Source organism: Colossoma macropomum, unplaced genomic scaffold, assembly GCF_904425465.1.
Source record: "Colossoma macropomum unplaced genomic scaffold, Colossoma_macropomum, whole genome shotgun sequence".
In the NCBI taxonomy this organism is placed as follows: Eukaryota; Metazoa; Chordata; class Actinopteri; order Characiformes; family Serrasalmidae; genus Colossoma; species Colossoma macropomum.
Genome location: NW_023494809.1, coordinates 8,606,097 through 8,632,099, shown reverse-complemented (window position 1 = coordinate 8,632,099; position 26,003 = coordinate 8,606,097). Strand labels below are relative to the sequence as shown.

Sequence of the window (26,003 nt, the reverse complement as noted above, 5' to 3'; positions counted from 1 at the left end):
CCAATGCAAAGAACCCCTGAATCATGTAAATGGTTCTTTGAGTGTTCATGGTTCTGTATAAAACCACTACCATTATTAAAGAACCCTTGAAGAACCAACGGTTTAAACTTTGACGTATCGCTCGAACCATATAAACTTCATCCAATCAAACGTCTTCTCTCCAGATCTTCACTGTCAGCAGTTCTGTATAAAACCAGATATTTTCATTATTATGTCATGTATTCAGAGAAGAGAAAGAGAGCCATAGTTTCCGCTTTGTACTCTAAAAGAAAGTTATGTTTGCAGTTTGTGACGAAGACCAGTCCACCGTTGCCTGACTGGATAAACGCAATGCAGTGGCTGCATTCATTTGCATAAAACTGAAACCTCCTGAACTTGCTGAGGCAGATTTCACCGCACTGTAAACCATCATGCACTGTGTGATGCAGCAGAGCTTTCCGCTGAAATGAACAGGACACGGAGAGGCGAAGCTGCCAGTGGCTACCATCAGTAGCTAAGATTGGTTGCACTGTTGAAATGATACACTACACGGTTGTGTGTGCAGCCTAACACTCACACAGATGTCTACAGAATCATGTGTAGAGTCAAGCAAAGCAACACAAGAGAGTAAATGTAATCAAAAAACCCTCTCTCTGCTGGCGTACATGTTAAAAACATCAGAATTAGCTAACAAACACACAAACGCTCAGCGCTAACCTTTAACCAAGGTAAAAGTCAGAACTTGTTTCTTTTCAGAAGCCCCACGATGTCTTAATAAATGTATTTAGTACTTTCTTTTATACTGGTTTATTTCCTTCAATCCGACACACTCAGTTCACATTTTGTTTGTTGCAGAAATCTAACAACTGTGGATAATTCTCGTAATCCTAAATACTGCAATCACATCAAATAATTGCAAATTGTTAGTCAGGCCTACAGCTAAGCTAACGACACTTTAGTGAATCCTTTACTCTTACAGACAAAGATGTCAGGCACAACTACACGCCCAATAACAGCACCAGAATGTAAAGTAGGACGAATTGTTAATGTTCTAAACGCTATTTTTACAATTATTACTTTGTAGAGAGCTCAGCAAAGGGCAACATAAGCTAAAAGTAGCATTGAGGCTAGCGTGATTAGCATTTAAGCTAACGGCCACAGGACGAGTGTTTTTGCTAATATTTCACAGTTGGCAGAGAAAACTGATGTTTTGTTTGATTCTACACATGATTGTGTGTGAATGTAGATACTGTGTGAGAGAGCAGAACTGCAGTGTTACGCTTCATATCAGCCTCTAAGGTAAGCTAACTAGCAAGCAAGGCGGTTAATTAGCCAAACTAGATGCTTTTAGTTACATAAAATGACCAAAAAGGTTGTTAAATCGTTAACTGTGTTTACTGTTAATAGTCTCCGTCTCTTGAGCAGGTGGGAGATGAACTAGAAGTAAGTTCAGTTGGTTCATGTTTGGGTCAGTTCTTGCTTTTTAATGCAGTGTGTTCAACACATTTATAAAGCCAATGCGTCTTTATTAAACCCTGCAGTGAAATGTGTGGCTGGTATATGTTCCTGATTATATGACAAAAATTAACTACACATGAAGCTGCTGACCTGGAAGATTTAAAAAAATTCTATTCTTCTAGTCTTGGATCAAAATTAGCACAAAATCAACTACAACCAGTGTAGATTAACTGCTTAAACTGCACTCTTAAAGGGCGCTTTTAGTAAAAATGGTTCTATATACAATAACAAAGGGTTCTGCTATTGTTATGATGTCAACCTTCTGACGATAGAAGAACGTTTTGTGGTGCTACATAGAGCCATTTTCAAAAAAGGCTCTATATAGAAGAATATACACATTCTTCATCAATCTGAAGAACGATTTCACCATGCAAAGAACCACTCAAGCATGCAAATGGTTCTTTGAGTGTTCATGGTTCTACATTCAACCACTGTCCTTACTAAAGAACCCTTGAAGAACCATCTTTGTAAAGAGAGTGCATACTAAGTAGCCTATTGCATGTCCAGCCTTTGACATCATCTTATCAATTTATTCTCGCCAGCTGTTTGTCTTTTATTGTGCTATTCCTAAATATTAAACATAAAAAATTGTAATGTTGGTTTTCACAGCCTTGGTAAATGTAGCGCTACTGTATATATTTTATATATACACACACATATAAAAATGGGTGTGTCCATCAGGCCCTGTTTCTTACTGTAAGACAGAGCAGAAGGATTTTAAATATGCATTAACATCATGTAAACTGCAAACTAAGCACTGCTGACTCAGCTGAAAGACGAGTAGGAGATATACTGGTTTATATACAAGGTAGAGCTCTGTCAGCACAGTCTGTGAGTGCTTGAGAAGCGTTCTTGTGATGACAGCACACTTTTTCCACAATAACTGTATCATTAGGCCAAACACTGGTATGGCTCTGTAACACAAAAGGCACTACTTTTTGTGACGAGTAACATCAGGGCTTTGATTAAGAAAGATATTACGCTCCCTCTCGTACTCTGCTGTTTGGATCCAGTCAACGCCAGTATGCTGTTTTTCAGTAATATGGATTTTACCACATCATCAAAACTGGGATAAGAACAAAACGGTGAACTATCAACAGCCTCACCCAGTAGCAGCGCCATGACTGGCATTTTGGATGGGCACAACCAATATGGGTTTGGGCTGAACCTTGAATTTCACACCTGTGGCCAATGAATACAGCAAAGTACTAACTTAACCAATTATGAGGAAAATCAGGAAAAACAAACTGAGAAACACAAAACCTATAACAGGAAAAAATGTAATTAATTTATTTTTCTAGCATTTATTTTAACGTAACACATTCAGAGTTGATAGTTATTTTGTATTTATATTAAGTCACGCTTCCAGTCTATATACAACAGCCCATACAGAGGAAAAATATATGCAGCAATATTTGCTCATACATATTTGTCAACATTTTAAAATGTATACTCATGAGTAGATGAAAAACACAGAAAGTAACAGTGTAAATTTTTAATATTTACATATATGTCTAACATGGAAATATGTTACAGACCTGACACATACTGAAAAATATATGGAAATACATTTCCTTTGCATATGGGATGGGATGGTCTTGGAAGATATTTTTTCCTTTTGTTTGTGACGAGCTTTTGCTGCAGTTCGAAGTCAAAACCCAAATTAGCTATAATTATGGTTCAGTTTTTAGCTTTGGTTATAGTTTAAATTGAAATTCTGATTAATATGAAAAATTAAATATAGAAAAGCAGAACGTCAGCATTTTTATTTGCTGAGCGTTATAAAAATCTGGCATCATTATTACTATTGTTGTTTTTTTTGCTTGTTTTTCAGTATCATGATATTGTCTGGAGACTGGAAAATATTGTGATGTAAATTTGAGATCATACCACCCACCCCTAATAAATTTTAATCATATATTTATTTACCCATGTCACTGAATTCAACTGATTAATCGTGACAGCCCTGCTCTCTTTAGTTTTAGCTGTAAATTATACGCTAGAAGGACAATCTCTTTCTGTCACTCTCCTTTTCTTGTCTCTTTTCTTTCTCTCTCTCTTGTGATCAGGGGGTAATTGCTTTGCGGGATGGTCTCATCGTTGTGTTTTTCTTCCTAAATAGGCCTCATCAGCCGGTCTAAGCAGCCTGAGCGGTCTCCTCTCACCTCTCTGACCACCCTGTGTCTCTGGAGATAACGAGGCGGTCAGACCATCGGCCAGCTCGTCTCTGAGAAAAACACACACACAATCTCCTGGGCCTGAGAGGACGATGCTCATTTCACCGCTTCTGTTTGAGCAGCAGCCTCAGCGACACCCTTCACTGTTTATCTGCTTCAGTGTTCTTCCGCTGATAAGTGAGCACACAGCAATCCGGCAATTAAAGCACCGTGCCTTGTTCTACAGGCCGAAAGCATCTATAGCACAAGCAAAGATGGGACATGGGCTTAAATTACCCAGCATTTCATTACGGCAGCTTTTTCCGTAACAGACGAGGACAGCTGTCCAAACCTAGACGCCCAATAAGGTGGGACTGTGTGGTGCGTGTCTATGTGGCACAGCATGACTTCATCTGTGTACGTAATTGACCCTGTGGAGAAATGTCCCAGTTGGCAGCAGCGAAGCAGGAACTGCCCTTATGGTGTCATCGGCAAGAGAAGAAAAGCCTTATGGTGTCATCAGACTTTAATCAGCCTTTTAAACTAACCTACACTGCAAATGTGAATCTACTATTCACACTATGGCTGAACGATTAATCATTTTACATCTAAATCACCATTTTAACAAACCTAAAACCACAGACACGACGATAAAGGAACAATCACAGCACTGTGGTTTATACACACAAGTCCTTAAGCTTTATAAAATGAGCCTAACGTAACACATATTACAGTAACATAACATAGTCTGCTTATACTTACATTTACCATATATTATTAGCCCAAGTTGACAAACATATATGGCCTGACTGGCACTTGCTTGAAGTGCATGTGCATTTAACAACATAAAGCCGATAACTCACAGCTTTTTTGTGTTGGGACTTACAACACAGTCTAACCATTAACTAACAAACACATTTGTAAGCTATAGTTTAAGGCTGCACTCAACAGAAGCAAAATAACATAAAAAAAGAGTCAGTTGTAGCCGTCCGTTAACACCGTGTCATGTGGCTAAAGATCTTAGCTGCACTAGTGCTGTAAACCACATTTAGGATGGTTTAATCTCTGCTTTATCAACAGCTCTGAGCTCCTTGATAAAGACAGCTAAAATATGAAAAATGAAATTAATCGTCTATCATCTTTCAAATTTTAACAGAGATGGCACCAATCTAATAACCACTACTGGTGCTGAGCAGATACCGGCAGAAAATGCCAGATAGGATAGAAAAAAAACAAATTTAATCTGATTATGTAACAAATCTAGCCTGAAATGTCACAGAACTGCTCGTAGTGTAACATAACGTAAAGTAGATCACACGATGACAGTAACCATGTGTAGCTCATAACACAACAACAATAACCAGCAAACTTAGTATTATACTAGAAATACAATTCCTTTATTTAACCTTTTCAACTCCTTAAAACCAACGGTGGTTCCAAAACGCAACTCTTCACATTCTTTACTTCATAACTTTTATACTTTATAGGCTTCATTCAAAAGGTGGGTGTCATATGAGAGCTGTAACTGTCTTCTTTCCAGTCAAACAGATGGATAATATAGTTTTAAAACTTTATAATACAAGAAGCTGAACTCACTTTTTTTTTCTACTGAAAGTCGACCCATTTTTCCACAAATCTGAGCTATAAACTGGATTTCAGATGGCATCTCTTCAGTGATCTGCTCTGTAAAAATTATTTTTATAAAAAAAATACATAGAGCATCTAAGATTTATGGCTTTCAATAGTAAATTGTAAGCATGTAGCAATATGTTTATGAAAATAAAACACATTTTCTATTAATATGAGGGTAACTTTTACGAAACCCCCCCAAAGATTTACATTTATTTCATGCAGTTACTGAATAATTTGCCTTATGATTTGTGCGTGTAAATTCAGATGGAAAAACCAAAATATACCCACAAGCATAAGAGGTTAAAACTGTACAATCTTGGGTAAGGCTTTACTTACTTTACTGGTCCTCACGTGTTGCCATTACCACAAATTGTTATGACGAATAATGTTTGATATTGTCACTGCTTATATCACATAAGTCACAACATTAAACATTATGACATCTGTCATTACAATTACCAGTAATAGTTAACACAACAGTATTATACTACTGAACAAAATTAGTTTTGTCATGTTTCTGGCACGGTTATGTCAAATAGTGTTACCTAATTTTAACTGAGCAAGGTACCTTCAGATCTTTTACGTTACATTAACACATTTGCTAGATCCTCACATCAGAACAAATTACAGTTACTCAGGTTTCAGAGGCAGGCAACCGCAGCCTTAGGGGTCTTGACTCAAACACACCCACTCAACCTGCCAATTAACAGAAGAGTGAATCAGGTGTGTTTGAGCAGTAACATCACCAAACTACGCTGGACACCGGCACTCCAGGACTGGAGTTACATTCTTGAACCTGTGCACTATTTCAGTGGCTACTGCATCATTTAAATTGGAATAGAAAGTCTGGCCAAATTCAGCCTCGTGAAAAGAAAAACAAGATAACAATCAGCTGCCTTGGAATGAAAACTTCACATCTGGTTAACTGGCTAACAATGGTTTATTTTCATAGAATTATGACTACAGTAATGATTGCCTGTACATCACTCTGAGCTTCCCATTGAAGCTCGAGCTCCCTTCAGCAGCCTTTTCATGTGAAATATGTGAAATTACATGAACTCTGACTGTAAGATGTGCTAAAAAATTAATAAGCTATAATCATTTGTTAAACTAGCTGATATTGGCGTAACCTACAAATTTACATTACATTTCTATAACCTGTAGCTACTCAAAAAAACAGTTAAACTATGTTTAAGATGTTTTAATCTCTGCTGCATCCCTTTATCACTGACCCTGGAGCTGTCCTGGTATTGAATTAAGTCGAGTCGAGGAAAATCCGGAGTCATGCATTACATAAAGAAGACATAAATAACAAGTTCAAGGGCAACACGGCTCAAAAAATGATATTAACTCCTACCAGAGATTTCAAATGAATCAGTAATCTGGAACAGTTAAGGATTATGAAGGTTTTTATTGTGTTTTTGTTCCTTGCAAAAGAAGGATTTGAGTAGAAAAACTGTAACACAGCTCATCTATAATTAAAATGTCAATAAAGATTTTTCCAGATGTCTGATTTAACCTTGTTAATGCTAACGAGCTGTGAGTGCTGTTTATCAATGGCTGCTTGGGTAAATCCACTGGGACAGTTCTGGACGAGAAGGCATGCTGGAAAGCGTTCTGAGGAGCTTTTAAACTCTGCCGTGCCTCAGGGTGAAGGAGCATATCATTAACATTCTGGCCAAGTGATTAGCACATCAACATCTTGCACACTGAGCTGTTTTTTTGTATGCTTATTGGGCTGTTTGGTCAAGACTCTGTACATACACTGGTCAGCCATCACATTAAAACATTGTTTCTACACTCACTGTCCATTTTATCAGCTTCTCTTACCACACAGGTTCACTGTGTAGTTCTACAATTACAGATTGTGGTCCATCTGTTTCACTCCATACTTTGTTAGCCCCCTTTTACCTTGTCCTTCAATGGTCAGGACCCCTACATGACCACCACAGAGCATGTGGATCATTCTCAGCACTGCAGTAACACTGACATGGTGGTGGTGTGTTAATGTGTGTTGCGGTGGTACGAGTGGATCAGACACAGCAGTGCTGCTGGAGTTTTTAAACACCTCAGTGTCACTGCTGGACTGAGAATAGACCACCAACCAGAAAGATCCAGCCAGCAGGGTCCTGTGGGCAGCATCCTGTGACCACTGATGAAGGACTAAAGGATGGCCAACACAAACTGTGCAGCAGCAGATGAGCTATCGTCTCTGACTTTACATCTACAATGTGGACCAGCAAGATAGGAGTGTGTAAGAGTGGACTGTGAGTGGACACAGTGTTTAAAAAAACAGCAGCAACACACCACCACCACGTCAGTGTCACTGCAGTGCTGAGAATGATCCACCACCCAAATAGTACCTGCTCTGTGGTGGTCTTGTGAGGGTCCTGACCAATGAAGAACAGGGTAACAAAGTATGCAGAGAAACAGATGGACTACAGTCTGTAACTGTAGAACTACAAAGTGCACCTATATGGTAAATAGAGCTGATAAAATGGATAATGAGTGTAGAAACAAGGATGATTAATGTTATGGCTTATCTGTGTACTAGTGTGACTTCACTGTTTAAATGGAGGTTAAATAAATAATCTACTGTGAGATTCTGAAACAACTGTAATAACGACACTTAACCAACATTCAAGACTTCCTCAATCACAAACAGCTGAAGCACCAATAATGAGACAGTTACAGCTTGTAGTAATGAATATGTGTAATCAATACCTCCGTGTAGCCAGTCCGTCTCTGGATATTTATGCTCTGTGCTCAGGCAGAGGGCATTCAGGGAGAGAGTCTTGTTGATGGAATAATTTATTCATCGGCCCAGCTCGTTTTTTTCCCCTTACATAACTTAAACACTGGACTGGAGTGCAGACATCGCAGACATCATGACCTGCTCTCCAAACACGGAAAACGATCACGTTTCTGTTTATTTTCCAACCATGCTGGTCAGATGTGATGATACAGCGGTCAGCGACCTCATCATATCAGCAAAATCGCCACCTGGTGCACATAATTACCACATAATGAGAGAGCATCTACATGTATGCCGTTGCAAAATGACAAACAAATATGCAAGCCATATACCAAAAAACCATTAAACATGATTAAAGAGAAAAATCGCAGCTCTAAACATACCATCTCACCAACTTAGCAGTGATAAAAAAAAATTAAAAAGCAGAACACAGAAGCTGCTCATGTTTTCAGAACAATGGACTGACCACCCCAGAGTTCAGACCTCAACATCACTGAATGTGAGTTTTCTGAATCGTGGGAAGCAGGAAATGCAACCAACTTCTAAGACTGAACTTTCGAGGTGTGAAAAATACCCCTGCAGATTTCTTTGAGAAACTAAAAGCCAGTCTCTTGAAAACAACGCAAGTTCAAATAAATAAAGGCAAAATACAAACAGGAATGAACAGTATATTGATATTTCTTTATTTGTTGAGGTTCCTATTAAATTTTCTGCTTCTTTTCCTGATGCTAAAAACAAATAACTTGTACTTAACGGCCGCTTCACTTAGAAATGAAACAAATAAAGGGTGATCATGGACTTTTGCACAACATATTTTTGAATAAACAACCTTAACAAATCATATACATCTGACTAGAGCTAAGAAGAATTTAAAGAAGCCTCAAGGTCTGATTGTAAAGGCTTAAAAAGCAGACATTTGATTTGGTCCCAACACATCTGAAATGGTCCTAGTAGAATCTGGCTGATTTTAATACTAGCCCAGCCCTTTAGCTGAAAACTCCCCAGGCTACTGCATTACAATCACAGCCCACTTCTACCAGCATCCTTCAATCAGCGAGAAGGAAACAGAGACAATGGACATCCTCCCCCTCACCTCAGTCACTCTTCCATATTCCAAGCCCTCTAGAAGCATAAGACCCTGTTTCTTACTCTGGGTTTATCTTCTCTATATAGTTTAAAGACAAATATATAACTGTTTCAGTGGAGAACAAATAGTCAACCTAATTTAGTCATTCTTTTTTCCACAGTATGAAGATGCAGCAAGGTTCAAGCAGTGCACAAGTTCTACGATGTCAAAATATTAAAGGGACATTCTGGCCAATATGATGTATATGTATTCATTGCTATGTCTGTTGTAAACATGCCTATTCCCCTCCTGCAGTTGTGCTGCAGTAGTCTCTAGAATGAGGCTTTCCTGTTTAAAGACTAGGAAAAAACACTTCTGATGATGTATCTTGAAGGTGGGAGGAACTGGTGAAGAACTACAACTGGATTCTTGGGCTGTCTGAAATGTATTTGTCCTCTCTAGTTGGCCAATGCAGAATATAGCCAGATAACTGTTATCCCTAAGAAGCCTGAATCTGACTTTATGAGTGGATTTCTGACTTTTGGGGGATTTGTGTAAGGCATACTGGGTATTGTAGTGAGAGAACATCGACAAAAACATGAATAATGAAGAAAATGAATGCAGAATCATTAAGTAATTAATTCAGTCAACTGGACAACGCTGAAGGATACAATACTGTGCAAGCAGAACATTACAAAAAGCATTAAATACTCCTACTGCTACTTTTAGGTCGTTCTTTACCGTTAGCAGCAGAAGGTTTTTGGCAAAAGGATGACATCATGCTAACTAGCCTGTACTAGCCTGTTTCATCCTTACTTAGCCACGTTAGTACATTTGGATGAACTATTCCTTTCGGCAGAATCATCTTTCAGCCTGTATTTGACTTTGAATTATTTAAAATGAACTGCTAGCATGGGTGAAAGCCTCGTCCTTGATTTACTTCCCTTACAACACCAAAATTTCAAATGAATATTCAAAATTTACTGCCCATTTGCAAAATGGAGATTTTTGTTTGCAGGAAGATCTTCCAATCAATTGCCCTCAAAGACATACAATGTCAAGTCATTCAACTGCTCAATAAGCCCTGAGCTTTATTGATCAAGCTATGGCTAGCTTTAAAGAGGCATCTGGCAGGATGGAGCTCTATCAGCAAAAAACCATCAACATATTTCTCATACTTGCCTTTAGGTCTTTACCTCTGTACCTAGATTGGATGACAATGACTGTTTGGAAGCAGTGCTGGAAGGATTGTTTATTAGTGGTAAACAGCCTCGACTTTACAGAGGCTGTCTCTGCTAACGACTCAGCGGGGAGCAGTATCCTTCCTCTGGGTGAAATGCTTACATTTCAATTAGACTTGCTCAAACACATACATCACTGCAGGTAACACCAAAACAGCCAAGCAGCACTTTCATGAAGCCAAACGCCCTCTGCAGTGCTTTTGCACTGCAATGACTGAAACACAAAGAGCCCTTGCATCGTAAACTGTCGGAAACTAACAGAGCCTGGAGAGATCTGGCATCGTGTTATAATCAAGTAATCATGCTGAAATACCACTGTCCACTGTCTGATCTCTTTAGAGCAGGGGGCGGCAACATGCGGCTCTTTTACTGCCCTGTTGCGGCTCCACAGCGGAATTAGACTTTTAGGTAAAAATAAAATAATCCTCCTTTGCAGTAAAATAAAGCTCTGTTGATCATTCTTAACACAGTTTAAACAATAAATGGTCTTAAACACTAAAGTTAATGTATAACTGCTAATTCACCCTTTAACCCTGAAGACTGGCGTGCAGACTGCTGTCACAGCCATTGCAACGCAGACAACAATCTTGCCTAGCTAGAATTATGTTTAATTTGCAATGAGAAACTGTCAAACACTAAAAAGTCGCGAGGCTGAAGTCAGATTCTTAATGGCCGGCTTCTTGTTCGAATTGTCCAGTTCCACCTTAAATGGTGCAGCAATTACATTCTGGCGCCTCAGGCACCATTTAAGGTGGAACAGGAAAATTCGAACAAGAAGCTGGCGAATGAGAAGCAACTTCAGCCTTGTATAAAGTCGAACATTGAGAGATTTTACAAGAAACTATTCCACTTTTGCGCAAAAGTTTCCTGCTGGAGATGTGAGAAAAGCAGCTGTAGCTGAGCTAAAACTTAAAGCAGTCAGCGTTTTAGTGTGTGTCATACTTTTTAGCCTATACTAGTACATTAACACCCACAAATGGACTAAAAATGTTATGGCTCCCAAGGTGGTCTGAATTTTGTTGAAAGGACAAAATGGCTCTTCTACTTGAGCCACCTTATCCGCCACAGTCCCCTTTCAACAAGGATTTTCCAACCTGCACTTTGTAAGATTTTTCTGGAGAAAAAAATGTGCTAAAATATGGTGCAAGTCATCCTGTAAAGCTTGAAAGATTATTTCAGAAGTCAAGTTAGATTTGGTGGGAGTTTTCAGACCACCTCATATGTATTAACGTCACATGCACAGGCTCAAAAAGAAGGTCTGGCTCAATATGGTGAGGTAAATATGATAACAACCAACAACAGATAATTCACTTTCGTTCAGCAAGTTTCTTTTTGAATTCTCTTTCGATGAAAGCAGCAGAGTAAGCATTCACAGATTCCAGTGATTAAAAATTAATCTCCTCATCATCATCTTTGCATTTCTTCTCCAACAGCTGTGTTAACACCATATTAGCACACTGAGGCACAACAATAGAGACAAAAACAACTTCAGATTCAACCTCTTCCATATTCGCTTGCATGATGAAATGACTTAACTATCACTTCTGTTATTTTGCATAATGATCACAGTTCCTGTAGTCCTGGAAGCACGAAACACTACCTTTTTCAGGAACTGTGAAGTCCCTGCGCCCATAATAAGAGGTTCTGGGCCAGGTTCGGTTCAGAAAAATAAAAAAAACAAAGCTAACAAAAGGGGAACTGCTTAAAATTCCACCTGAGTCAGGGACGTCTTCATTGTAAAAACATGAATCTGATCATTACATTAGACAAAACAGCACAAAGGTCATGTACAGGTTGTGATTTTGACCTATAATAGCAGTAGGACTGACATGTCGTCTCTTCAGCAACAAACTGATTGTGGATGCAGCCGTTCCAAAGCAGTATGAGCGAGTTTGTGTCGGGTTCTGGTGTCAAATTTACCGGTACCACTTGGGCTTTGTCAGGTCAGGTCCCAAAGCTGTGGGTATGTATCGAGTTTGGGCTCAGGTTTATGCCTGAACAGACCTTTAATGGTCAGGATAGATCTGTAATTCTCTAATGTCTCTTTAGTAGCCACCTGATCTGAGGAACTTTAAAGTACAGCCTACACTCAACTCTCAGTCCTCAAGGTCCAGGAATTGCAGGTTGTCCACACTTTACCTAGGAATCAGGTTTGATGACATAGAAGCCAATCAGTTGTGCAAACGGTCAAATTAGCTAGCAGCGATGAGCGAAAACAGAAGCAGATAAGGGTCCAGAGGCCGGTGATAGACAGCATCTCTTTCACACCTCATTAGGAGTGACTTGATTGTGAATCTGCTATCGTGTAAAGGCTGGGCAAGTGCCCCATCTCTTGTTTAGCGGATAATGAAAGACCTAATTATGTAATTGAATTTTTTGAAGCTGCGTTGATGATGCCAGAGGGAGGGTAGCTCTTCTCACAGCCAGAGACTACAGCAGAGCAGCACAGCCACACCAAGACGAAAACGGGGACAGCAAGCAGTCGTCACTGCGCCAAAGTCTGACTGCATCAGTCAGCAACTGCTACTGCTGACAAATCTCAGCAGAGCTCACCCAAAAACCTCAGAGACTGAACGTTAGGGATGTTAATCTCCATCATGATGATGCAATTTGATTATGATTCTTTAGGAAGTGAGTAAATGCATAATGAAATCTGTAATTTTACCAATTTAAGACTATTTACACAGTAATAAAATAGATAATGTAACCAAACCACAAAGCTTTTCCTGAACATCTAAAAATACTCCTAGAATTTGGCCAAAATAGAATGTAAGTATTTTTATTGAATACTATTATAATCGATTATCAGACTACAATCAATTAATCAATACATTCCTGCGTCAATGCAGATAGAATGGCCCCCTTCAAATCAAAGCATCAGAACACCTGCTGAGTGGTACTATTTAACAGGGGAGAAACAAAAATGGGTGAAGGACTAGTTTAAACTGGATGTCACGTGGTTTTTGATGATGAAATTCAACAACGAGTCACATAAAACACCCAAGAGCCCTCTTTAAGGCTTTAAAACAGTTGCTTGTGAAAAAGTGAAAGACTTTTATGAATATAAAACCCATGGGCCACAGCTCATCAAGGACACAGATCTAAATTTAATAGACCGACACTCGTGTAGGAAAGTGTAGCTTTTAGCTGAAATTAAAGAAAGAAAGAATAAGCCACATTTTGCCTGCATACAGGTGCAAACCAGGGGAGCTTCTTGAAGGGATATTTCCCATTTAGCCCAGATAATCCAGGCCAAAAGTCAAGATTGCCTCATGAGTGGAAAGGTCATATGTACTTATTACTCTTGACTCATCTAGCTAACAGAAAATGTATCTTCATAAAATAATAGATAGCCAGATAGCCACAAGGCATGTAACGGTACGGCATATCCTATTGTATTACACTATACTGCACTGAAACACGTTGTATCAGATTGCATCATTGGATAAAGACTACCAATCATGTGCAGAAATAGACCCCAGAGGACACAAGAAACTGCTTTCTACCCTTAGACTGAACAAAGGGCCCTCTTGGTCAGCGTGTATAATAACCGTATTTTATATGACTACTCTTCAAGACCCACCTCAGCAAGGTGAGGTGCAGCTTTACCCTGGGAACAGAGCTTGTGGTTTAGCTTTTAGGCACCTCCTCTAGAGCAATGCCAACCTTCACCTGTTAATCCACACCTGTGGGAAAACGTTACGTTGTATAATCTGGCTATTCTGAACTACAATAAATTTAATGTCGGCATTATGTTTGTATGTATGTACATAAATAACTTCCTAAACCGAGGTTTGTTTCAATGAAAACTCTATGAGGCTCTATGGAGTTCTTAAACAGTTATAACTTCACATAGTATAGTGGGTAACTTAATATTGTGGTTCAAATTCCTGTTTAGGCAGTAAACCTCTTTTTAACCTCTGAGGCCCAGACCTGCAAAGGCACCTGATGGCTACTAAGTTAGCTTGCGGCTGGAACGCTAGATCTAAGGATTCTCCTGTTTGAGCAAAAGTGTTTCTTAGAAATATACCAATACAATATATCATATTGGATCAAACTGTATTGTAGCGTACTCTTTTATATTGTCTTGTGATTAGCATGTTAGCTTAGAGCATTAGATTGGGACACAATGCGTTAATAAACTGAAAATGGAGACATATCAATATTAGGCACTTTCAGCCACTCCTTGCATTTGTTGTTTTGAAAAATGCAGCAAATCAAGACACCACTTTCTTGTATCTAATTGATCGTTGTATCTAGTTAAGTTTTGTGTGTTGTTACACCCGTTACACATATCTCTCAAGGAAGACCACCTTGGAAGACCACCAATTCAACAGACAGTGCTGTCATATACAATAAAGCAGATTGCATCAAGGCTCTTTCAGCTGTCAAGTCTGGTAATCCAGGGAGGTCAGTGAGGTTAAGCCTGTAAATAAAATCGTGTGGTCTTGGTGTGTTTTTTTAGCAGTTTGACACTGTATTCGCTATGAACTGGCTAATCGTAATCATAATCCATTTGGCAGAGATTTCGGATTTAGAGATTTAGTGCCCGGCCTTCGCTAGGTTCATTCAAAAGGCTCCAGTAGCAGACGGCCATTCACCGAGATGAATACTTCGCTGCACCAGATTTTACGTGTGGGCGGATGATTCACATCAGGCACCCAGAAGGAACAGACCAGGAAAAACAGAGCCAGTGGCTTTGGGAGAGAGATGTTTTTTGGAAAGACATTGAAAATGAATGATCATGTCAAGGCTCATCTGGAGCCGCGCACCCATAAAGCAGCATCTCATTAGCAGCCCTGATGAGTCATATCACCCTCCTCCTAACGCTATCACCGCCCACCATCACCCCCGTGTCAAACACACACACACACAACATCTGATGCCCACCTTCCATCCAGAAAGCCTTTCGCTTCCTGCTCCTTCACCGAATGTTAGCTTGACGCTAACATGCATTCTAGGAAATCACATCTAGCTAGTTTTGATCACTCAGTCCATCCTCAGTTTACAAAGAATCAGCTTTCTTTAAAAAGTACAGCTGTAACTATCAGTTACACTAGAAGTCAAATAATCTACTAATTATCTTAACAACGTATCGAGTAATGTGGGTTTTAAAAAAGGTCAAACAATAAAATTTGAAGGAGCATTCTGACCTAAAACTAGCGTTTAATGTTATTTGTCATGTTATGCAATATTCTGCAGCGCAGCCTTCTCGATTCAACAGAATTCATGATTTTATATCGGTTTCATGTTTCCGTCCATCAATGTTTTCTGACTACTATACACAGCATGCATTATACAAATATATCATACACTAGAAATCCTTGTGGTGTCAACCAGTCCCGACTGCTAGCCAAACCACTGATCTACAGACTAGTCAAAATAACCAGAACAGTAGCACTAATGCTCTCACTTGAACAAAACCGTAAAGAAAACAGTGACTCTGACTTTCTTCAGAACAAAATAAACACCAGAGACAAGGTTTTTTAACCTTTCAGTCAGAGAAAACACACCAAACTGAGGTAAGATACCTACAACCCTGTTTACAAAAAAGGGATGCTGTGCAAAACGTAAATAAAACCAGAATGTAATGCATGTACAAATCATTTAAACCCTATATTTAAATAAAAATAGCACAAAGACACTATATCAGATGTTTAAATTGAGAAATTTATCATTTTAAAAAAAAAGTATGCCCATTTTGAAATTGCTGCAAGCAACACATTTAGGCTTGTTGTCAACCCCATCTGCTGAGGCTTTTCTGCTGTCAGGGTATTCTATTATCTCCATTAAAATGCTGATCTGAAGACAGTCACTATAGTTATAACGGCTACAACGGCTTCCTAGTAGTAACGTCAGCTATCCTTTGCATTTGCCAACTCACAAAAACAAAAACATAAACAAACAGAGAATATTTCAAAACTGCTCACTCCAGAGCAGATGAAGCTTTCAAAGCTTCCTCCCACCTTCAAGATACATCATCAGAAAGGGTTTTTCTAGCCTTAAAACCAGAAAAGCTCACTCTAAAGACTACTGCAGCACTGTGGGATATGTAGTAAGCGTGGGATATGTAGTAAGCGTGTTTATAACAGGTTAATAACCATGCATAACCTTTCAAGAATTCCAGAATACTCTATTGCAGAAGATAAATTAGGAACTCACTAAAAAAGACCATTTTTCATTGTAAGAGAAATGAGTAGGAGAATTAAAACAATACATTATTGTCATGCAAACTGCCAGCTAATCATTGCCCATTCATTGCAAGGTAAACTGTGTTTAATCATCGCATTTTAAAATGAAGTCTGGCACAAACTGAAACTGTGTTTAGTGGGAATTTGTTTTTAAGTCATTATGGTCCTGTAATAGATTATGTTCCATGCAAGTATTCTTGTGCTTATCTCCAGAACAAAAAGGCTGCATCCATTAAGATTCAAGCCTTCTCGTGTCTTTAAACGGTCAAGATCACAGCTGTCGTCTTTCGTTCTTTTTCCATCTCACACATGCAGTGTCCTGTTTAAAATTCTGCAGACTTTCCCAAACTCCTTGAGGAATATAACACCAACGTAACATTAAACATAAATGTTTAATTTCTGACAACTCTTTAAATATTATAGCAAGTGGTGCTGCAGGAATAATTTGCTCAGAAGACAGGATTCGGATGTCGGTTATTTCAGGTCAGCTGTGAGTAAGCAAGAATACGCATATTCACATATTTAATAATTCATTATTGAACTGACTATTCAAATTGCATTTACTATGGACTTCTATGCACACGAACAATCAGAAATTATGCTGAATATGTTAAAAGGAAAAAGAAGAATAGACTACAGTTTTATAAGCACCTTTCATACATTAAAAAGCAGTTACAAATACATAAAAACAACCACAATAATATTAATAGTGATGAAAAAAAGAAATATAAACATAATAAGAGAAATACTCACACTTCATCACACTTAAACAGCCTGAAACACCTGCAACTGCCGTGTGGTCTGCAAAATACTGAGTTTTTCTTTGCACTGAACGTGTGATCTAGGATGCTGTGCACATCCTTAGGAGTGAAAGAGCATTGCTGCTCAGCAGCAGCACTGGCCCACGTGCAGAGAAAGAGCAAAAGGTCTGCACTCTCTGCTGCTGGGCTGTCAGCAGAACTAATCTGTGCTATGACTCACCACTGATGAGGAGAGTCGTTTCAAAAACCAAGAGAGAAAATGCAGCTTTTTGTGTTGGTCTCAAATGCATCCACGCCTGGGTTTCTCCTGTTGTGAAAAACCCAGCTCGGTCTCTCAAGAAGCACCAAAGCAGAGGTGATCTAAAGTGTTCTTCACTGCACTAAAGAAGTCAGCAAATGCTATTTTAAAAGAAAACAAGCAAATTGCTGTTGTCAGAACAAAACCTCATATCTCCAAAATGATGACTTTATAGGAAAAGCAAAAAACAAACTTTACTTTTGATGAAGGCCAATGGAACCAGAATTTTTTGGGTCGTTTCTTTTGGTCCGTTTATCATGAAATTTACACAAAGTGTAAAGGGCAACAGGCATTTTCAAATGATGTCAAAAACTGAAAAACAACAAACATGGAGATACGAGGTTTTGTTCCAACAGCAACGAAATACTCTTTGATTTTAGTTAATTCCATGGCAAACGTTGAAGCCTTTACGACTTTGTTACAAGGCACAATATGTTCTGGAGATCTGACTCATGCAAGTATATTTCTAACGGGTGGCTGTGCAAATTTATCTGACCTTTAATGCACAGCCTAAATTGCTAATAAGAAATTATTAGCTGAATTAGCATTTTTAGATGAAGTGTTCTTTTAACCTAAATAAGACTAAAAGCTGTCAATGTTATTTGTTATTTGCCTGTAAGTACATAACTACATAATTAGGCAATGCGATAAAAAAATTACCATCAAAATGATGAATACAATGATTGAGTGTGTTTACATGCACTTAATAATCCGATAAATGCAGAAAATCAGATTTAGTCAGTAATCCTATCAACACGTTTACATGCGCTTGAGTAATCAGATAATGGGAAACTCCGGGTCTACATGAGTCGGGCAGTAATCAGATATCTACTTTGCAACCAGCCAATAAACTCACAGAAGAAGGCTTGACGTAAACGCAATGTAAAACTCGAGCTTCGTGCTGCGGCTTTTTTAAAACATCGCGCCACTTTACCCAAAAATATGAACATACATCATCTAGAAGATGAAGAATATTTAAATCCTTGAACATCCACCGTCTGTTCTTGCGCAGTAATATTAAAACATTCTAGTAAAATGGTGAATACAATGACTGTTATTAACGATTTACATATGACACTGCAGAAGCTCACGTTATGTGATGTCATTTCTCCTGATAGCGATGAAAACAGTCAAATCGCCAATGTGCAAAAACCAAGATTGAAACATCTAACAGATAAGAAAGGAGACATAATCATATCAGAAATAAGGTCTCATCAAATCTATCAGCAATACAACAAAACCAAAAGAAACCAAGTATATCAAATTTCAAGAAATCAAGTATATCAAATATTATTTCCAGACAAAAACTCCTGAGACTTTACTGAGGACAAAATTCGAAAGGATTCTCCATCTTAGCGTTTTACTTCCCGCAGTGCTCCCAGCAGACAGGATGTGTGTGTTCAGTGCTGATCCTATAGACCAGTGGATTAACTCAGCCTAGAGGCTCTGATACACTGGGCTTTCTCCACAGCCTTTCATTTAGCAAACAGCCCAGCCCAAATCACACCAAACGCCTCAGAGGGAAGGAACTGCCATCTTGTTAGCAGGTAACACTAAATACTACCGAACGTGTCTCCACAACGTAATGGATCTGCTTAAGCTGACGTATCTGCATCTGTTCACCCTCCAATATTTGCCTGTGTTTTCTGAACCGACGCCGAACAAAGAATTTTCTGCAGCGCTCTCATTTACGATAATAAAAAACACACTCCGGGCTCTGCCACTGACGCAAAACACGGGAGACGTAAAGCAGAGTTAAGGAGGCCATAGAGGAATTCAATTCATCCGCTATAGTTCACGGAGACCTTGAGTAAATGGCAGAGTGGAAATGGAAACTGGGGGGGCGGAGTGTGGTATGATAAAGTGAGGAGGTGGAGGAGAAAGAGTAGAGTAAAGGTGAAAGAGAAGATGAAGAGAACATAAAGAAGAAAGAATAAAAGATGAAGGAGAAAAGAAAATGGGGACAGAAGACAGATTAGCGAGGAGAGAAAAGGATGGAAGAGAAAAGAAAATAGACAAAGAAATCAAAAGGAAGAGAAGTGAAGTGAAGAGAAGAGAAGAGAAGAGAAGAGAAGAGAAGAGAAGAGAAGAGAAGAGACAACCGGTGAAGAAATCAAAAGGAAGAGAAGAGCAGAGAAGAGAAGAGAAGAAAAGGGAATGGAAAATAGATAAAGAAACCAAAAGGAAGAGAAGAGAAGAGACAACAGATGAAGAAATCAAAAGGAAGAGAAGAGAAAATAGATAAAGATATCAAAAGGAAGAGAAGAGAACAGACAAAGAAATCAAAAGGAAGAGAAAATAGACAAAGAAACCAAAAGGAAGAGAAGAGAAGAGAAGAGAAGAGAAGAGAAGAGAAGGGGAAAGATGAGACAACTGAGAAGAAAGGACAGAAGAGAAGGAAAGCTGAAGAGAGAGAAGAATATAAACCAAACAATGAAAAGAAAAAGGAAGAGGTGAGAAAAGGAGATGAGAAGAAATGCTGAAGAGAAGAGAAGAGAAGAGAAGAGAAGAGAAGAGCTGGTGAACATTTAGTGGTAGCTCCCAGTCTGCAGCCATGTCTGTGAGAAGGACAAAGCCTCAGTGAGTCACGTTAGCCATTGTAACAAATCTGCCCGTGTGCGCTGTCACCATGGACACACTGCGCTCCATCAGCTGTGCTCACCCATGATCCACACCGCATCCATTTTAGCCCCGTCGCCACAGCCAAGCTCTCCACAGCTCACCGCTCTCATCCTGGGCTAACAGTCCTCATTAATATGCTGCACAGTGTCAAGCAGTACAGTACGGTTCGGGATTATGTAAGACATTTACACATCATGGTGGGAACTGAACACTTTTAAAACAAAACTTCACAAACTATTTAACCCTTGGCGTGTGAAACCCTGACAAGCCTACTGTACCAATATTATAAGGGGGCAAAAATGTAGGATACGGATTCAACAAATTTACAGCAAATGCTGTTATCTTGACTCTGAGGCCAACAAAATACAATTTCTGTCAAGCAAGACAACAAACGCTGAATCATTCAACAGGTTTAAGTGGGATTTGCTAGCATAGTTTACCAGGGGGCAGCGTATCTTGCCCATGGGAGCAGAAGAATTTCCCATGTAGAAGAGCTCACGACTCCACTGCAGGGATTATGAAGAAGGGGAGATTATGATGCTGCTGCACCCAGTTTCCCTTGACAGCACATACTGCAGTTTCTGGGTGGAAAATCATCCCTTCCTGCCAACTTCAAATTGGAGCTTTGTGGACCAGATCTTGCTTATTAACGCAAAACTAAAACGTTTGTAGGAGCAAAACCTTCCTAACAATAATTTTATTCCAAATAACTGAGCGATTTCTACTGAAAGTTTCACACAATGCAAAAAGAAGGTTTTTGAAGGTCTTGACAGCAACACTGATGTCTACTTCTTATTCTGGGCAGAAACACATATTTCTAAATTACAAACTGTTAAGAGAAGAGAAAGTCCAGAAAAACTACCATTTCTGGCTAAAACATCAACCATGTGTTTATTAATAAACTGATGTATCAATTTTGCCAAGTCTCAATTTGTTATATGCTATAACTCAACCATCATGACAACATGAATTACACTGGCATTTAAGTAAATATCCAATTTTGTTTAATGGTCAGAGAGAGCTGTCTGATAATTCTGCAGTCTCATGGTCTCAGATGCCTATGCCACCATTTCAGTGGGTCTTATCTTGTGCATCTACCACTCATTCTCACATCGTCACCTCTCCAGACCCAACACAGTGGCAAGCCATGGCTTGGCCAGTCCAGAAATAGCTCTACCCAGTGGTCATCTGGAAACAGATCACGTGACATGGGGACCCCCGGCCGGGAAGAGCAATGATTCCAGAAAAGCCATTTCTACCTGCAAAGACCCTCAGCCTTTTTTTCTGCCGTCATTCTCTGCCTCATTATCGTTCCTCTGAGGGTTCCACTCAAGGTTACACAGCAAAGAGCACTGCAGCATCGACAAAGTGCACAGCAAACTACGGTCCGAAGGGCTTCGGTTAATAAAACTTCTCAAAAAGAGACTATGTGGACTAGAATAGCCCAGACAGGTAGCTGAACTTGTGATGAACTCATGGAGAAGAGCTACCAGGAGAGCCCTTGAAAAAGCTGTGTTCGCTAAGAGCTCATTAGATGAATGTTTGGAACAAGTGTTTAGTAGGAGCATCTGTAATCTGATTCAGTATCCACATCTGGGAAAACCAGTGCTAGTTTCTGCATGGCTGAAGAACAGAGAGAGAACATGACACCACAAACTGCTTATTTTTAGAGGATTTTGTTTTGAGGTCACGCCAAACACGAGAGGAACAAATCTGTAAGCTGTAACAGAAGCAGAAACGCATACTGGTAATCACAAGCCTCTTTAACAATATGTTTCAGCAGAATATAACCCAGCATAACACATTCTTCACTGAAACACAATATCATCTTCATATGCCACTGAGGAACCGTGTGGTGAGATGTTCACCATACGTCAATCATGACAGCCTATATTCATCACAACCAGGATTACTCACATCCAGTCCATTTTTTTTCAATCTGACAGAAAGCAAAAAAGACATCATCATCCAATCTGTCAACAAATCATGACTGTATCCAGGCAAACCTCTTTGTGTGATGTTTTTTGCTTAGGAATACAAAAAAATGATCTAATTCTGCAAAAAAAGGTCAAAAATCATCAACCAAATCCCTTTTCTTCCTGAGGAAACCCAACCAGTCTACCACAGGTTGCCATCCTTTAGCCTACGTTTGCTGCAAGGTCATTTTGCTGCTGAACACCTTAAAAGGCGTGTTAAAAATCAATTTCCCCAGTCTATTAAAGAAATATCACCAACTACTACGTTATAACAGGTTATAATCAAAATAAAATCAAATATAGACTAGACAGCCTACTAATTCTGCCTGATCAGGCTTGCTAAACCACTCTAGGATCGTCAGACACGAAGGTGAAGGGGCGAGGCTAAGGCTAACGTTACTCACTCAACTGTCGATGAAATAACCGTTTAATTAGCCGGAGCTTTCGTTTTTTCTCCGGTTTGTGTCAGAATATAGTGTGATGTCGAAGTATGGGTACAAAAACGCGACATATAAACCGATTTTAAGACAAGACATCGCGCATTTTCTCCCTCAGAAATGAAGCGAGTGCTGCTGTGAGACCAACCGTCATCTCAGTCATTTGAATAGCAGGGATGCACGAGACGCGTGACTGCACTGAGATTTTTTTATTATTATTATTATTATTATTATTTATTTATTTATTTATTTATTAGCTTTTGGGACCGAAAAAATCGCCCTGAATCTGAATTTTAAATGTAATATTTGAACAAATATTACTCATTATTTTCTATATAACTTTGACAAACCGTATGACTAAAATGTGAGTGCATAATAAGGCTAATTATGCTATGCTAGTTATGAATGTTGACGACACCCTTTTCAATTTCTCATTTCTAGTACTTCAGAATGAACCAGGCTAATACAAAATGCATCAGGCTGTTAAAAGCCACTGCGACTGACTGCTAATTAGGAGGAATTAACACTTAAGTTACCTTTTCTATTACTGGCTGTTCGCGGCAGCTTCCTTCGTTGCTCTCTCCGTCTGGGCTGTTTTAAAGAGAAGCAGGCTGCTCTATGTGGTGATGTGGGGACTGTGTGGTCTCTTCAGCGCATCCCTGTGAGAGGAGAGCGGTGTGTGGACGGAGGCTGCTGCCTTACTACACCGCGCACTTCTTGGAGTATCTCCCCCTCCCGTTCTCGCTCTCTCCCGTAGGACTGTACCATTCACCTGGACGGGAGGGGTGCGTCGTAAATCTTATCCGCAGTTAATGTCAAATGTGCTTCAAAAGATGCAAGCGTTGTGGGTTTATTGGACCAAGTCTTACCCTTACGTAGTATCTGTTAAGAATATATTTTAAAACATAGCGAGAAAGCGCCATCTTGGCCACCGCTTGCTGGGCGTCGTACCCGCACGGTAAGAACCAACATGTGGGGTATCTCATATAAATGAAGGTCGTATTCTGCACATATGTACCATGTATGGATGTTAAGAGGGGGTGTGTGCTCGTGCACGTGCGCTCGCTCGTGCTCATAATTTAGCCGTGAAGACCAGCAGAGACCTCTGGGGGTGTTCACATCGTTTTTTTTGATGCGCAGAGAAACGCCCACCCCAGCCCCAAAATATATTTATTTACTGATACATGCTTTATAAATCAACAGTGGTCTAAGGAAACATGAATCTATGTGCAGCTGAAATGCACTGATCCAATCAATGGACCCAGCCTGGATCCAATGCTTGGACTGAGCATCAGTTGGGTGGTTTTAGGTGATATGGTCAAGGGGTCAAACAGGACAGCGGTCATATCACCAAGCTGTTGGCCCTGAATGACAAAGCAATGCTTTTATTCAGTTTCAAAATGACCTGTAAATGAGTTTTTCCCGTTGTTGGCCCATTTATTGCCAAAGATGGCAAAGATGGCTTTTTGCTCAGTGTTTTCTGAGCGGCAAAAGCCACCTTTGAGTGCTCATTTCACCCTCATAGGCCAGTTTACTTTTCCTTCATTTCTTATTTTCGTTATTATGTGTAAATAAGTTTAGTAAATAATTTTAACAGTAAAGCCATAATTAAAGCTTCTTATACAGCTGTAACCAATCCAGCACAACGTCAGCAACAACATTTTCAACAAAATCATTTTATATTAAGCCTAGTCATTATTTTTTCAATCAGTTTGTAATAACGGTCTTAGTTATTTTCCAAAAAACAAGGCTGTGCATATTTAAAATCTGTTTGAGCAGATTAAAAACTAGTTAGACTTTGTATGAAGGACAATAACCTGGGTGGTCCGAGGGTGGACCAGCAGTGGCAGTAATGTTTGTTCTCTGGGTGCAACGCCCTCCGTGAACCTCTTCGCCACGACTGTAGGCCAAAACTTTATCTCACAACTATTATAAAGTAACATCTTAGGCATCTGGCAGCATATTAACCATTTCAAGCCATAACTTTTTTGTGAGGCCCCAGAGGGAAAAAATATTCTAAATGAGATCTCTTCTTGATCTCATGTACTTCTCCTAGACACAGGTAAGTCCAGTTTGAAATCAGAGTGAGACTTTAGCCATTTTCTCCTGTTTCTGAAATTTGGCTCCTAGATAAAACTCTGATTTTCTCACTCTGATCAAAATATTGTCACACGCGTAGCTTAACTCTTTAGAGTCAGACTCGTCTCAGCCCAGTCTCAGCTGAATAATATCTCTATAAGAATAGCGTGAGATCTCATCGTCATCTGTCAGTGCAGAAGGACAACTCATGTTTTTCTCCTTCATCATCAGAACTTCTCACAGTGAAATGCCGATGTAATTCTCCTCTTTTCTCCTAAGGGGGGTTTAGGAAAAACAATTCAGAAATCGGTGATTCTTCATTAATATATTATTGAGATCTGCTTTATTTCTCTGAGACAATCCTAAGAAAGAATTTTCCTATGGGGCGGCTTTAAGAGGCATTAAATGCTTCAGTTTGCTTCCTATCACCACCACTGTTAAAAATTCTGGCTCATCATTTCACATTAAACCACTCTGAATGACTTTGTTAATGATTCTGTTCATTTCCTTTGGTTTATCTGCAAAGAGTTCACCAGACATCATCAGCTAAAATAAGAAAAAAAGCAAGGGTCCATCCTGACGTTTTGTCTTTGTGAATAACTCATCTGCCCTCGCCAATGGAAAAGGAATGGCAAATGCCTCATGATTATCTATTTGTGATTATCGTGCTGTCACTGCTTTTGCTGGCAAATGCTTGGACCATTTGAACAGCAGCCAAAATGCATTGATCCCAGCAATGAATGCAAGAAAAGAAGACTCAGGTATTATGGGGGATGGGGTCATATTGGACAGTGTGTTGGGTAACATGGCACAGTAAGGCACATAGGTTCTAGGCCTTAAATGACAAAAGCATTCTTTAACTCAGTTTTCCAGTAAACAACTGCTTTGTAATTTAATTAGCCTGTTTGACTCTGTTCTTATGCTCTTTTTAAAACACACTAGTACGCAACACCAGAAATATCTGATGGCCCAGAAGATCTTAAGACTATTTTGTGCCTTGTCGCCATGTAAATAACTCATCTGACCTGACTAATGTAAAATACCTCATGAAAATCTAGTTGTGGGTTTCTGAAATTGTGACAGCGTCATGTTTTTCTCAGCGTTAAGGTGGTTTGGGTTTAGGTTGTTGCTGTTGTTCCAGCTCTTCTACCATGTCTACCGCAGATCACAAATTGCAGTCATCTGTTTTCCCCTGTCTCCGCTCAGAGCACAGTAATAGATGGGTGATGCCTCATTGACATCAGTAGCCATTTGTTGCTAAGAGAGCCACGCACAGTCGTCATTAAATTGCC

General features: G+C 39.4%; 1 protein-coding gene across 1 annotated transcript in view; it reads right to left on the bottom strand.

Moving 5' to 3' along the window:
• Positions 1-23,327, bottom strand: part of sv2a (synaptic vesicle glycoprotein 2A) — a 74,302-nt gene extending 50,975 nt beyond the window's left edge. Inside the window, exon 1 of the mRNA XM_036558350.1 lies at positions 23,169-23,327. The gene's annotated coding sequence lies outside the window, so the exon portion shown is untranslated. The remainder of the gene's footprint in view (positions 1-23,168) is intronic.
• Positions 23,328-26,003: the final 2,676 nt, after the last annotated feature.